This window comes from Phalangium opilio, unplaced genomic scaffold (assembly GCF_054372755.1).
Source record: "Phalangium opilio isolate 3A_F unplaced genomic scaffold, DU_Popi_V2 ptg000091l_1, whole genome shotgun sequence".
In the NCBI taxonomy this organism is placed as follows: Eukaryota; Metazoa; Arthropoda; class Arachnida; order Opiliones; family Phalangiidae; genus Phalangium; species Phalangium opilio.
Window position 1 is genome coordinate 831,929 of NW_028324196.1, and position 11,309 is coordinate 843,237.

Sequence of the window (11,309 nt, forward strand, 5' to 3'; positions counted from 1 at the left end):
AATTATCCTTTCGCATTCGCAATATGGCTGATTGTCGCCTCCTACAAGATGATTTGGACGCTGTTGCGAATTGGGCACTTGATCACGATATGCGCTTCAATGCCAATAAGTGTGCGGTTCTTCATCTTGGTCGTCATAACCCGAACAACGTATACCTCATAAATGGTACCCCAATTCGTTCGCTCCCGACGGAAGAGGATCTAGGGGTTCTTGTGGACACCAAGTTGAAATTTTCAAGCCAATCCAACAAAGTCTGTAAGCGTCTCAAATCCACCACTGGATTGGTTCGACGAAATATACACCATCGGTCGGAGAAACTTATTCGTGGGTTATATAACTCTCTGGTTCTTCCGATAATCGACTATGCATCGCCGATTTGGACACCATCTCTGTTAGGTGATGCCAAGATCCTGCAAAAGGCTCAAAATGCTTTTTCTAAGCTTCCGCAACGCCTATCAAGACTTCCCGCGCCCGATCGCCTAGCTGCATTGCGGATTCAATCAGTTTCTTTGAGACATCGCGTGAACAACCTGTGCCTTTTACACGACTTTTTCTACGGGCGCCTCGATTTGGAGACTGGTGAATTTTTCACCAAATCCACCACCATCACCCGTGGTCACGCTCTCAAATTAGTCAAGCCTCTCGTTAAATCAAATTTTCGCCTCAATCATTTCACCTTCACTGCCATACATGACTGGAATAATCTACCATCTAATTTAGTTCACATTCAAAATCGTCATACGTTTCGTCAAAAACTTTCTATTCTTTATAGTTTAACTTCTTAAAATTTTGTTCTCCCACTCCCCCCCCCCTTTTTTTTGCTATTTAAATACATGTTTTCATTCATAACTTTTTTTTCTATTTGCACAGAAGCCTAGGCATAAAAAGGCTTAGCGAATATGTATACTTCAATAAATAAATAAATAAATTTAACCTCAGATAGTCATATTGTTTGATTCTTGGTCTTCCAATAGGTACGTTAAATTCAACTTCAAATGAATGATTATAGTTAACGTGAGAATTCTGAGAGAGCGGTAGCTCTCTTAGATATGACTTCATACTGCTCTTAATGTATAAGGAGGGTTTTTTGTTTGGATGTAGATTTTTTTGTATGGCATTAACTGTTTTGAAAAAATTCCACAGAACTACAATTCTGGCCCACAATATGTGGTTAAAATTTCAAAGAGATCCATTAATTAGTTAATTTTATAAAAAATAAAGTTGCTAAGGGTGGTTTTCATTTCCATAAAATTAATCACACCTTTCGATGAAAAACAGGAATTTTTCCCATAGAAATAACATGGGAAATTTTAAGAAAAAAACATTCCGGTTAATTCGATTTTAGAAAAACTATACGTTTGTTAGACTTGAAAACGGTTTTAAATGGAAGGTACAACACCTAACATTCCGCTAAGCAATTTTCATTGACTATAATTAAGTCTAAGTATGTTTAAATTTAAATTTTCAAAACCATTCCAATCTGCGATATTTAAGCAGTGTAAAGAGTCAGTTTATGATGTTAGCACTTTTAAACCTATTTGGTTCATATTTCGTGGTGGTTGAAAAACAAGGGGACCTAGCTTTGTGTGAGCTAACAAGTTAAGTTGGAAAAGGTCCCCCACACTAATAAATTATGTAACCAACTGCCTTTGGTACTTGTGGGTACTTGTAGGTACTTATGGATGCTTGTAGGTACTTGTGGGTGCTTGTGGGTGCTTGTAGGTACTTGTGGGTGCTTGTAGGTACTTGTGGGTGCTTGTAGGTACTTGTGGGTACTTGCCCCGGGTACTTGTGGGAGTTTGTAGGTACAGTCGCGGAAATAAGTTTCGGATCATTTTCAATCGACGATAATTTCATGATGGATCGTCGTATCGCAAAATTTTTGACATTATTTGTTAAGTGTGAATGTCAAGAATAGGTCAACACCTTATTTTTGAAAATCTGAAAATTATTGCGCTCGTGACTACTAAAAAACCAAAAAATCACTTTTCGACCAATTAAAATCTTCGCGTCACGTGACATTTTTGATTGACTAAATCCAATTAAAATTGACTAAATCAAATTAAAATTGACTAAATCAAATTAAAATTGATTAAATCAAATTAAAATTGATTAAATCAAATTAAAATTGATTAAATCAAATTAAAATTGACTAAATCCAATTAAAATTGACTAAATCCAATTAAAATTGAGTAAATCAAATTAAAATTGACTAAATCCAATTAAAATTGACTAAATCAAATTAAAATTGATTAAATCAAATTAAAATTGATTAAATCAAATTAAAATTGATTAAATCAAATTAAAATTGATTAAATCAAATTAAAATTGATTAAATCAAATTAAAATTGATTAAATCAAATTAAAATTGACTAAATCAAATTAAAATTGACTAAATCAAATTAAAATTGACTAAATCAAATTAAAATTGACTAAATCAAATTAAAATTGACTAAATCAAATTAAAATTGACTAAATCAAATTAAAATTGACTAAATCAAATTAAAATTGATTAAATCAAATTAAAATTGATTAAATCAAATTAAAATTGATTAAATCAAATTAAAATTGATTAAATCAAATTAAAATTGATTAAATCAAATTAAAAATGACTAAATCAAATTAAAATTGAGTAAATCAAATTAAATATGACTGAATCAAATTAAAATTGAGTAAATCAAATTAAAATTGACTAAATCCAATTAAAATTGATTAAATCAAACTAAAATTGATTAAATCAAATTAAATATGACTAAATCCAATTAAAATTGAGTAAATCAAATTAAAATTTACTAAAACCAATTAAAATTGACTAAATCAAATTAAAATTGATTAAATCAAATTAAAATTGATTAAATCAAATTAAATTGATTAAATCAAATTAAAATTGACTAAATCAAATTAAAATTGACTAATTCAAATTAAAATTGACTAAATCAAATTAAAATTTATTAAATCAAGTTAAAATTGACTAAATCAAATTAAAATTTATTAAATCAAGTTAAAATTGATTAAATAAAATCAAAATTGATTCATTCAAATTAAAATAGATTAAATATAATTAAAATTGACCCATTCAAACTAAATTTGACTCATTGAAATTAAATTTCATGAACTTGAATTAAAATGAATTAATTCCAGTTAAATTTGAATAATTAAAATTAAAATTGATTAATTAAAATTAAAATTTGAATAATTAAAATTAAAATTTGATTAATTATAATTATAATTGACTAATTCCTATTAAAATTGACAAATTAAAATTGACTCATTCAAATTATTTTTGATGAACTTCAATTAAAATTGATTAAATCGAGTTAACATTTCCCTCCTCAAGGAGAAAGCCAAAAAAAGAGAGGACCCTCTGTTACTATGGGAAAAACCGAACTGCGCTTATAAAAGAAAAGGAGTTCGAAACTTTAAAAAAAAAACAGCTGGATTTTTCTGCATGCGACACTCTGAAGGGGGTGTTTTGCGACACTCTGAGCTGCACAACACTCACATGAGAGTAAAAATTTACTTTTAGATCCTTGTTAAAAAGGTGTTAAACTGCACCTCTGTTGCACCATTCTATTCTTATCTTTTTAAATAAGTGTTTTTAAACCCTTTCATTGGTGTAAATGAACACACCTGTAATGCTGTCAAATTTGAACCCATATAAACTACTTTTAAAGGTGTTAAAGCACACCCCATATTCTTAGAGTGTAGGGTTAATTAAATTCAAATATATCATAGTTTAATTTCTTGAAAACTTTGTTTACCGAAAATTTATCTAAGGCACTCTTTTCCAAATCGTGTCTTTAAGCCTGAAATTTTTAATATTTTTTACATCAACCACCAACTCATTTTGTCCGCTTATCATTTATTTTGACTAAGGCTACAAAGACGGTTTTATGCATATCTGTGTCTTCAGTCTTATTTCTTACTGTAAAAACTTGGGGTCTAAAAATGGTCTTTCATGGTTTAAAGTAGGACATCATACAAGTAATAGTGTATTATAGTTTGAAAATGGTTTCATTAAAAATATATCATAAACGGTTTGTTCATAAAAATGGAGTAAACCAACAATGCTCTGGCATTGGAAATGAAACCGGGCGGTTCCCATTCAACCGAATCTCAATGGACAGAATCGCATTCGACAGAAAATGTTTGGCTAGAATTTCAAATCTAGCCCAATGGCTATATTCCCGATGGACCGAAATCCCAATCGTCCGAATATGCCCTAAAAATACATCAATATAACTTGAAACACGATAGCCGTCAGCGATTCGGTGGTGTAGTTTTTTAATATTAAAATTAAATGTTTCGTGATACTAATTAAAACGCTCACTTTCATTCCTTTCAAGGCAAGAGATATTTTGAATTAATAAACAAATTGTGGTTAAAATGAAGTATAATCTTAATGGTAGTTCCATCAATTTTTAAGTTTTAAATTAAAATTTTAATATTTTGGTTTCGGGTAGGTTAGGTTCGGTTCGGTTCGGTTAGGTTATTTTCCTATTAATTAGCTACCACCTTTTCCAAAACATTCTCCTACTAATTTGCTACCACCTTTTCCAAAACATTCTCCTACTAATTTGCTACCACCTTTTCCAAAATATTCTCCTAATTAATCGTTGCCACCTTTTCCAAAACAATGGTTCCAATAATTAGTTGCCACCTTTCCAAAATGTTCTCCTTATAGTTAGCTGTCACCTTTTCCTAAATATTTTCCTAATAATTAGCTGCCACCTTTTCCAAAATATTCTCCGATTAATTAGCTGCCACCTTTTCCAAAATATTCTCCGATTAATTAGCTGCCACCTTTTCCAAAATATTCTCCTACTAATTAGCTGCCACCTTTTCCAAAATATTCTCCTTATAGTTAGCTGTCACCTTTTCCAAAATATTCTCCTTATAGTTAGCTGTCACCTTTTCCAAAATATTCTCATATTAATTAGCTGCCAGCTTTTCCAAAATATTCTCCTATTAATTAGCTGATAACATGATAAATATGACTTAAAATTATAAAAAATATACAATTCCCTTTAAAAAGTAAATTTTCGGGGATCTGAAAGTATTTGGTTCTTCTAAACTAAATAGGTGCTTAATATTTTACAGAATGTTCGCTTATGGTGCTCAATTTCTTTGACCATTATGTTATTATAAGTCAAAGAAATTGTTTGCTTGCAAAGATGCAATCTTTGCACTCCCGGGAATTTAACTCATTTTAGTTCCATCGGGTGTATATGCGCATGCATTCTTGTCCCAATGGACCAAATCCGAAACCCTGGGAAGTGCGGGTTTTCGCTCCAGTGGGACTGTCCCATTGGACCGAATCCGCCAAAAGTGCGGGTTTTTCGGTTGATTGGGACTGGTTTCGGCCGAATGCGATTCGGTCCAATGCGGCAGAGCCACTGAAACCAGGCAACCAGCCTTTCATATTTTCAAAGGATTCTTGCGTCGAAATGAGAGACTAATGGACATGAAATAGCCACTCCAGAAAATGACGTGAAACCTTCAGCAATAAGCCTATTTCACATTACACATGCCGTGCAAGAAAAACCTATCCGATTTTACGTCGAATACAAATTTAAGGCAAAGCACAAATTTTTGTAAAAAATAAATAGTCATAATTATAGCTCATACTCCCATTAGTATAGTATTTGTTTCGGATAAATAGTCGAATTGCAATACATTTTAACTATTAATAATGAATTTGTACTATTAATAATGAATTTTAATTATTGTTAATGAACTTTAATTATTGTTAATGAACTTTAATTATTGTTAATGAACTTTAATTATTGTTAAAGAACTTTAATTATTGTTAAAGAACTTTAATTATTGTTAAAGAACTTTAATTATTGTAAATGAACTTTAATTATTGTAAATGAACTTTAATTATTGTAAATGAACTTTTAAATAATCAATTTCAATTGATCAATTTTTATTTGAATTGATCAATCTAAAATTGAATTTTACTTTAAATTAATCAATTTCAATTTGATTTAATAAATTTTTATTATGATTTATAATATTAAATTTTAATTAATAAAATAAAATTTGATTTAATAGATTTTAATTTTAATCAATAAATTTTAATTTTAATTCTTAAATTTAAATTTCACTGAATTTTAATATGATTTAGTCAATTTTAATTGGATTTAGTCATATTTAATTTGATTTAATCAATTTTAATTTGATTTACTCAATTTTAATTGGATTTAATCAATTTTAATTTTTTTAGTCAATTTTAATTTGATTTAGTCAATTTTAATTTGATTTAGTCAATTTTAATTTGATTTAGTCAATTTTAATTTGATTTATTCAATTTTAACTTGATTTATTCAATTTTAACTTGATTTAATCAATTTTAATTTGAATGAGTCAATTTTAATTTGAATGAACCGATTTTTATTTGATTTAATCAATTTCAATTTGATTTAGTCAATTTTAATTGGATTTAGTCAATTTTAATTTGATTTAATCAATTTTAATTTGATTTAATCAATTTTAATTTGATTTAATCAATTTTAATTTGATTTAGTCAATTTTAATTTGATTTAGTCAATTTTAATTTGATTTAGTCAATTTTAATTTGATTTAGTCAATTTAAATTTGATTTAATCAATTTTAATTTGATTTAATCAATTTTAATTTGATTTAATCAATTTTAATTTGATTTAGTCAATTTTAATTGGATTTAGTCAATTTTAATTTGATTTACTCAATTTTAATTGGATTTAGTCAATTTTAATTGGATTTAGTCAATTTTAATTTGATTTAATCAATTTTAATTTGATTTAATCAATTTTAATTTGATTTAGTCAATTTTAATTTGATTTAGTCAATTTTAATTTGATTTATTCAATTTTAACTTGATTTATTCAATTTTAACTTGATTTATTCAATTTTAACTTGATTTATTCAATTTTAACTTGATTTAATCAATTTTAATTTGAATGAGTCAATTTTTATTTGAATGAAACGATTTTTATTTGATTTAATCAATTTCAATTTGATTTAGTCAATTTTAATATGATTTAGTCAATTTTAATATGATTTAGTCAATTTTAATATGATTTAGTCAATTTTAATTGGATTTACTCAATTTTAATTGTATTTAGTCAATTTTAATTTGATTTAGTCAATTTTAATTTGATTTAGTCAATTTTAATTTGATTTAGTCAATTTTAATTTGATTTAGTCAATTTTAATTGGATTTAGTAAATTTTAATTTGATTTAATCAATTTTAATTTGATTTAATCAATTTTAATTTGATTTAGTCAATTTTAATTTGATTTAGTCAATTTTAATTGGATTTAGTCAATTTTAATTTGATTTAATCAATTTTAATTTGATTTAATCAATTTTAATTTGATTTAGTCAATTTTAATTTGATTTAGTCAATTTTAATTTGATTTAGTCAATTTTAATTTGATTTAGTCAATTTTAATTTGATTTAATCAATTTTAATTTGATTTAATCAATTTTAATTTGATTTAATCAATTTTAATTTGATTTAGTCAATTTTAACTTGATTTAATCAATTTTAATTTGAATGAGTCAATTTTAATTTGAATGAACCGATTTTTATTTGATTTAATCAATTTCAATTTGATTTAGTCAATTTTAATATGATTTAGTCAATTTTAATATGATTTAGTCAATTTTAATATGATTTAGTCAATTTTAATATGATTTAGTCAATTTTAATTGGATTTACTCAATTTTAATTGTATTTAGTCAATTTTAATTTGATTTAGTCAATTTTAATTTGATTTAGTCAATTTTAATTTGATTTAGTCAATTTTAATTTGATTTAGTCAATTTTAATTGGATTTAGTAAATTTTAATTTGATTTAATCAATTTTAATTTGATTTAATCAATTTTAATTTGATTTAGTCAATTTTAATTTGATTTAGTCAATTTTAATTGGATTTAGTCAATTTTAATTTGATTTAATCAATTTTAATTTGATTTAATCAATTTTAATTTGATTTAGTCAATTTTAATTTGATTTAGTCAATTTTAATTTGATTTAGTCAATTTTAATTTGATTTAGTCAATTTTAATTTGATTTAGTCAATTTTAATTTGATTTAATCAATTTTAATTTGATTTAATCAATTTTAATTTGATTTAATCAATTTTAATTTGATTTAGTCAATTTTAACTTGATTTAATCAATTTTAATTTGAATGAGTCAATTTTAATTTGAATGAACCGATTTTTATTTGATTTAATCAATTTCAATTTGATTTAGTCAATTTTAATATGATTTAGTCAATTTTAATATGATTTAGTCAATTTTAATAGGATTTAGTCAATTTTAATTGGATTTACTCAATTTTAATTGGATTTAGTCAATTTTAATTTGATTTAGTCAATTTTAATTTGATTTAGTCAATTTTAATTTGATTTAGTCAATTTTAATTGGATTTAGTAAATTTTAATTTGATTTAATCAATTTTAATTTGATTTAATCAATTTTAATTTGATTTAGTCAATTTTAATTTGATTTAGTCAATTTTAATTTGATTTAGTCAATTTTAATTTGATTTAGTCAATTTTAATTTGATTTAGTCAATTTTAATTGGATTTAGTCAATTTTAATTTGATTTAATCAATTTTAATTTGATTTAATCAATTTTAATTTGATTTAGTCAATTTTAATTGGATTTAGTCAATTTTAATTTGATTTACTCAATTTTAATTGGATTTAGTCAATTTTAATTTGATTTATCAATTTTAATTTGATTTAATCAATTTTAATTTGATTTAATCAATTTTAATTTGATTTAGTCAATTTTAATTTGATTTAGTCAATTTTAATTTGATTTAGTCAATTTTAATTTGATTTAGTCAATTTTAATTTAATTTAGTCAATTTTAATTTGATTTAATCAATTTTAATTTGATTTAATCAATTTTAATTTGATTTAATCAATTTTAATTTGATTTAGTCAATTTTAATTGGATTTTGTCAATTTTAATTTGATTTACTCAATTTTAATTGGATTTAGTCAATTTTAATTGGATTTAGTCAATTTTAATTTGATTTAATCAATTTTAATTTGATTTAATCAATTTTAATTTGATTTAGTCAATTTTAATTTGATTTAGTCAATTTTAATTTGATTTAGTCAATTTTAATTTGATTTAGTCAATTTTAATTTGATTTATTCAATTTTAACTTGATTTATTCAATTTTAACTTGATTTATTCAATTTTAACTTGATTTAATCAATTTTAATTTGAATGAGTCAATTTTAATTTGAATGAACCGATTTTTATTTGATTTAATCAATTTCAATTTGATTTAGTCAATTTTAATATGATTTAGTCAATTTTAATATGATTTAGTCAATTTTAATATGATTTAGTCAATTTTAATTGGATTTACTCAATTTTAATTGGATTTAGTCAATTTTAATTTGATTTAGTCAATTTTAATTTGATTTAGTCAATTTTAATTTGATTTAGTCAATTTTAATTGGATTTAGTAAATTTTAATTTGATTTAATCAATTTTAATTTGATTTAATCAATTTTAATTTGATTTAGTCAATTTTAATTTGATTTAGTCAATTTTAATTGGATTTAGTCAATTTTAATTTGATTTAATCAATTTTAATTTGATTTAATCAATTTTAATTTGATTTAATCAATTTTAATTTGATTTAGTCAATTTTAATTTGATTTAGTCAATTTTAATTTGATTTAGTCAATTTTAATTTGATTTAGTCAATTTTAATTTGATTTAGTCAATTTTAATTTGATTTAGTCAATTTTAATTTGATTTAGTCAATTTTAATTTGATTTAATCAATTTTAATTTGATTTAATCAATTTTAATTTGATTTAATCAATTTTAATTTGATTTAGTCAATTTTAATTGGATTTAGTCAATTTTAATTTGATTTACTCAATTTTAATTGGATTTAGTCAATTTTAATTGGATTTAGTCAATTTTAATTTGATTTAATCAATTTTAATTTGATTTAATCAATTTTAATTTGATTTAGTCAATTTTAATTTGATTTAGTCAATTTTAATTTGATTTAGTCAATTTTAATTTGATTTAGTCAATTTTAATTGGATTTAGTCAATTTTAATTTGATTTAATCAATTTTAATTTGATTTAATCAATTTTAATTTGATTTAATCAATTTTAATTTGATTTAATCAATTTTAATTTGATTTAATCAATTTGAATTTGATTTAATCAATTTTAATTTGATTTAATCAATTTTAATTTGATTCAATGAGTTTTAATTTTAATTATTAAATTTTTATTTAAATTACTCAATTTTATAATATTTTTGAAAAGCAATTTTTTGGTGTTTTCCTTTTTCTATTGAAATAACATTACCCGCCTTTGGCTTCATTGGCTTTTCTTAAACAATCTTTTGGACGTTAGGCTTAATTTGTGACCAAAATCCAGTCACATTTTACGCCATAACTTTTGAACGGCTGGACCGATTTTAAAATTTCAAAAAGGGTTCGTTTCCAAATGACGCGAGCTATGTGATGCATCTAAAAAATGTCACGTGACGCGAAGATTTTAATTGGTCGAAAAGTGATTTTTTGGTTTTTTAGTAGTCACGAGCGCAATAATTTTCTGATTTTCAAAAATAAGGTGTTGACCTATTCTTGACATTCACACTTAACTAATAATGTCAAAAATTTTGCGATACGACGATCAATCATGAAATTATCGTCGATTGAAAATGATCCGAAACTTATTTCCGCGACTGTACTTGTGAGTGCTTGTAGGTACTTGTGGGTGCTTTTCGGTGTTTGTAGGTACTTGTGGGTGCTTGTGGGTGCTTGTAGATGCTTGTGGGTGCTTGTAGGTACTTGTGAGTGCTTGTAGGTATTAGTGGGTGCTTGTAGGTACTTATGGGTGCTTGTAGGTATTAGTGGGTGCTTGTAGGTACTTGTGGGTGCTTGTAGGTACTTGTGGGTGCTTGTAGGTACTTGTTGGTACTTGCGGGTGCTTATGGGTACTTGTGGGTGCTTGTGGGTACTTGTGGGTGCTTGTGGGTACTTGTGGGTGCTTTTGGGTACTTGTGGGTGCTTGTGGGTACTTGTGGGTGCTTGTGGGTACTTGTGGGTGCTTGTCGGCACTTATGGGTGCTTGTCGGCACTTGTGGGTGCTTGTCGGCACTTGTGGGTGCTTGTGGGTGCTTTTAGGTACTTGTATGTGCTTGTGGGTACTTGTGGGTACTTGTAGGTGGTTGTGGGTGCTTGTGGGTACTTGTGGGTGCTTGTAGGTACTTGTGGGTGCTTGTAGGTACTTGTGGGTGCTTGTAGGTACTTGTGG